This window comes from Styela clava, chromosome 13 (assembly GCF_964204865.1).
Source record: "Styela clava chromosome 13, kaStyClav1.hap1.2, whole genome shotgun sequence".
In the NCBI taxonomy this organism is placed as follows: Eukaryota; Metazoa; Chordata; class Ascidiacea; order Stolidobranchia; family Styelidae; genus Styela; species Styela clava.
In genome coordinates this window covers 16,709,150-16,714,149 of record NC_135262.1, presented here as the reverse complement: position 1 = coordinate 16,714,149, position 5,000 = coordinate 16,709,150, and the positions used below count along the sequence as shown (strand labels likewise).

At 55.8% G+C, this 5,000-nt stretch overlaps 1 non-coding gene across 1 annotated transcript in view; it reads right to left on the bottom strand.

The window, feature by feature from the left end:
• Positions 1–694, bottom strand: part of LOC144431649 (small subunit ribosomal RNA) — a 1,810-nt gene extending 1,116 nt beyond the window's left edge. Inside the window, exon 1 of the ribosomal RNA XR_013480211.1 lies at positions 1–694. This exon is cut by the window's left edge and continues 1,116 nt beyond it. This is a non-coding gene — a ribosomal RNA (small subunit ribosomal RNA).
• Positions 695–5,000: the final 4,306 nt, after the last annotated feature.

The window sequence follows — 5,000 nt, the reverse complement described above, 5'->3', positions numbered from 1 at the left end:
TGAGGCGAACGCAACCGGTGACACGCCTTGCGACGGACCGGCGGCGCTCGCCCAAAATCCAACTACGAGCTTTTCAACCGCAACAACTTTAGCATACACTGTTGGAGCTGGAATTACCGCAGCTGCTGGCACCAGACTTGCCCTCCAATGGATACTCGTTAAGAGTTTTAGGATGTACTCATTCCAATTACAGGGCCTCGTTAGAGTCCTGTATTGTTATTTTTCGTCACTACCTCCCCGTGTCGGGAATGGGTAATTTGCGCGCCTGCTGCCTTCCTTGGATGTGGTAGCCGTTTCTCAGGCTCCCTCTCCGGAATCGAACCCTGATTCCCCGTTACCCGTTATCACAAAGGTAGGCACGTAGCGTACCTTCGACAGTTGATAGGGCAGACACTTGAATGATACGTCGTCGGTGCAGAGACCGTACGATCCGCGTGGTTATCCAGAGTCATCAAACGTCACAGGACGAACCCGGTCGGTTTTGATCTGATAAAAGCGCGCCTCCCGAAGTCGGCGCTTAATGCATGTATTAGCTCTAGAATTACCACAGTTATCCACTTCGCTTACGAGACCAAATAAACCAAGACTGATTTAATGAGCCATTCGCAGTTTCGCTTTACGAGAACTCGTACTTGCACCTGCATGGCTTAATCTTTGAGACAAGCATATCACTACTGGCAGGATCAACCAGATAGCTGCGACAGCTGCGCTCGGCCCTTGCTGGGCCGCCCGGCGCGTGCTCGTCGCATTCGTTTAAGACCGAGGCGATCGCCTGCGGCCGTACTCAGCTTCGACAGTCGCTGGCCGCGACGTCCACGCTCTCGCCGGCAGTGCCAGGCGGAGCGATTTGCGTTTTTTCTTTGTTCGCCCTCTCTCGGGCTCGATCCATTCAGTTTCGCACAAACAAGAGCTCTGCCGGCCGCCTGCAGCGGTGCCTAAAACCCGGGCATAACAATGCGACCGTTCTGCTAGGCCGACAAGCGCTCAAGCCAGACGCTCGATCGAACGCCCCCTACATATTAGTCGAGACAACGGCTCGCTCATTAGCATCGCGTTTGTACTTTAACTTTTTTTGGCTCGGCTTCTTTCGACGCCGATGCCGGCGACGCAGCACTCTCTCGCCCGCCAGCCACCGAGAAAAGGGTGCGCTCCGACCGGCCCCGCACCGTACGCCGCTCTTTCTTGGCTCATTCGAGTTTACTGTCTTTCGCTCTGACATGCCTTACCTAGGGTTAGGTTAGTATGCTTGCACGTTTGTACTTTAACTTTTTTCGGCTCGACTTCTTTCGACGCCGATGCCGGCGACGCAGCACTCTCTCGCCCGCCAGCCACCGAGAAAAGGGTGCGCTCCGACCGGCCCCGCACCGTACGCCGCTCTTTCTTGGCTGATTCGAGTTTACTGTCTTTCGCTCTGACATGCCTTACCTAGGGTTAGGTTAGTATGCTTGCACGTTTGTACTTTAACTTTTTTCGGCTCGACTTCTTTCGACGCCGATGCCGGCGACGCAGCACTCTCTCGCCCGCCAGCCACCGAGAAAAGGGTGCGCTCCGACCGGCCCCGCACCGTACGCCGCTCTTTCTTGGCTCATTCGAGTTTACTGTCTTTTGCTCTGACATGCCTTACCTAGGGTTAGGTTAGTATGCTTGCACGTTTGTACTTTAACTTTTTTCGGCTCGACTTCTTTCGACGCCGATGCCGGCGACGCAGCACTCTCTCGCCCGCCAGCCACCGAGAAAAGGGTGCGCTCCGACCGGCCCCGCACCTTACGCCGCTCTTTCTTGGCTCATTCGAGTTTACTGTCTTTCGCTCTGACATGCCTTACCTAGGGTTAGGTTAGTATGCTTGCACGTTTGTACTTTAACTTTTTTCGGCTCGGCTTCTTTCGACGCCGATGCCGGCGACGCAGCACTCTCTCGCCCGCCAGCCACCGAGAAAAGGGTGCGCTCCGACCGGCCCCGCACCGTACGCCGCTCTTTCTTGGCTCATTCGAGTTTACTGTCTTTTGCTCTGACATGCCTTACCTAGGGTTAGGTTAGTATGCTTGCACGTTTGTACTTTAACTTTTTCCGGCTCGACTTCTTTCGACGCCGATGCCGGCGACGCAGCACTCTCTCGCCCGCCAGCCACCGAGAAAAGGGTGCGCTCCGACCGGCCCCGCACCGTACGCCGCTCTTTCTTGGCTCATTCGAGTTAACTGTCTTTCGCTCTGACATGCCTTACCTAGGGTTAGGTTAGTATGCTTGCACGTTTGTACTTTAACTTTTTTCGGCTCGGCTTCTTTCGACGCCGATGCCGGCGACGCAGCACTCTCTCGCCCGCCAGCCACCGAGAAAAGGGTGCGCTCCGACCGGCCCCGCACCGTACGCCGCTCTTTCTTTGCTCATTCGAGTTTACTGTCTTTTGCTCTGACATGCCTTACCTAGGGTTAGGTTAGTATGCTTGCACGTTTGTACTTTAACTTTTTTCGGCTCGACTTCTTTCGACGCCGATGCCGGCGACGCAGCACTCTCTCGCCCGCCAGCCACCGAGAAAAGGGTGCGCTCCGACCGGCCCCGCACCGTACGCCGCTCTTTCTTGGCTCATTCGAGTTTACTGTCTTTTGCTCTGACATGCCTTACCAAGGGTTAGGTTAGTATGCTTGCACGTTTGTACTTTAACTTTTTTCGGCTCGACTTCTTTCGACGCCGATGCCGGCGACGCAGCACTCTCTCGCCCGCCAGCCACCGAGAAAAGGGTGCGCTCCGACCGGCCCCGCACCTTACGCCGCTCTTTCTTGGCTCATTCGAGTTTACTGTCTTTCGCTCTGACATGCCTTACCTAGGGTTAGGTTAGTATGCTTGCACGTTTGTACTTTAACTTTTTTCGGCTCGGCTTCTTTCGACGCCGATGCCGGCGACGCAGCACTCTCTCGCCCGCCAGCCACCGAGGAAAGGGTGCGCTCCGACCGGCCCCGCACCGTACGCCGCTCTTTCTTGGCTCATTCGAGTTTACTGTCTTTTGCTCTGACATGCCTTACCTAGGGTTAGGTTAGTATGCTTGCACGTTTGTACTTTAACTTTTTTCGGCTCGACTTCTTTCGACGCCGATGCCGGCGACGCAGCACTCTCTCGCCCGCCAGCCACCGAGAAAAGGGTGCGCTCCGACCGGCCCCGCACCGTACGCCGCTCTTTCTTGGCTCATTCGAGTTTACTGTCTTTCGCTCTGACATGCCTTACCTAGGGTTAGGTTAGTATGCTTGCACGTTTGTACTTTAACTTTTTTCGGCTCGGCTTCTTTCGACGCCGATGCCGGCGACGCAGCACTCTCTCGCCCGCCAGCCACCGAGAAAAGGGTGCGCTCCGACCGGCCCCGCACCGTACGCCGCTCTTTCTTTGCTCATTCGAGTTTACTGTCTTTTGCTCTGACATGCCTTACCTAGGGTTAGGTTAGTATGCTTGCACGTTTGTACTTTAACTTTTTTCGGCTCGACTTCTTTCGACGCCGATGCCGGCGACGCAGCACTCTCTCGCCCGCCAGCCACCGAGAAAAGGGTGCGCTCCGACCGGCCCCGCACCGTACGCCGCTCTTTCTTGGCTCATTCGAGTTTACTGTCTTTCGCTCTGACATGCCTTACCTAGGGTTAGGTTAGTATGCTTGCACGTTTGTACTTTAACTTTTTTCGGCTCGACTTCTTTCGACGCCGATGCCGGCGACGCAGCACTCTCTCGCCCGCCAGCCACCGAGAAAAGGGTGCGCTCCGACCGGCCCCGCACCGTACGCCGCTCTTTCTTGGCTCATTCGAGTTTACTGTCTTTCGCTCTGACATGCCTTACCTAGGGTTAGGTTAGTATGCTTGCACGTTTGTACTTTAACTTTTTTCGGCTCGGCTTCTTTCGACGCCGATGCCGGCGACGCAGCACTCTCTTGCCCGCCAGCCACCGAGAAAAGGGTGCGCTCCGACCGGCCCCGCACCGTACGCCGCTTTTTCTTGGCTCATTCGAGTTTACTGTCTTTTGCTCTGACATGCCTTACCTAGGGTTAGGTTAGTATGCTTGCACGTTTGTACTTTAACTTTTTTCGGCTCGACTTCTTTCGACGCCGATGCCTGCGACGCAGCACTCTCTCGCCCGCCAGCCACCGAGAAAAGGGTGCGCTCCGACCGGCCCCGCACCGTACGCCGCTCTTTCTTGGCTCATTCGAGTTTACTGTCTTTCGCTCTGACATGCCTTACCTAGGGTTAGGTTAGTATGCTTGAACGTTTGTACTTTAACTTTTTTCGGCTCGACTTCTTTCAACGCCGATGCCGGCGACGCAGCACTCTCTCGCCCGCCAGCCACCGAGAAAAGGGTGCGCTCCGACCGGCCCCGCACCGTACGCCGCTCTTTCTTGGCTCATTCGAGTTTACTGTCTTTCGCTCTGACATGCCTTACCTAGGGTTAGGTTAGTATGCTTGCACGTTTGTACTTTAACTTTTTTCGGCTCGACTTCTTTCGACGCCGATGCCGGCGACGCAGCACTCTCTCGCCCGCCAGCCACCGAGAAAAGGGTGCGCTCCGACCGGCCCCGCACCGTACGCCGCTCTTTCTTGGCTCATTCGAGTTTACTGTCTTTCGCTCTGACATGCCTTACCTAGGGTTAGGTTAGTATGCTTGCACGTTTGTACTTCAACTTTTTTTGGCTCGGCTTCTTTCGACGCCGATGCCGGCGACGCAGCACTCTCTCGCCCGCCAGCCACCGAGAAAAGGGTGCGCTCCGACCGGCCCCGCACCGTACGCCGCTCTTTCTTGGCTCATTCGAGTTTACTGTCTTTCGCTCTGACATGCCTTACCTAGGGTTAGGTTAGTATGCTTGCACGTTTGTACTTCAACTTTTTTTGGCTCGGCTTCTTTCGACGCCGATGCCGGCGACGCAGCACTCTCTCGCCCGCCAGCCACCGAGAAAAGGGTGCGCTCCGACCGGCCCCGCACCGTACGCCGCTCTTTCTTGGCTCATTCGAGTTTACTGTCTTTCGCTCTGACAT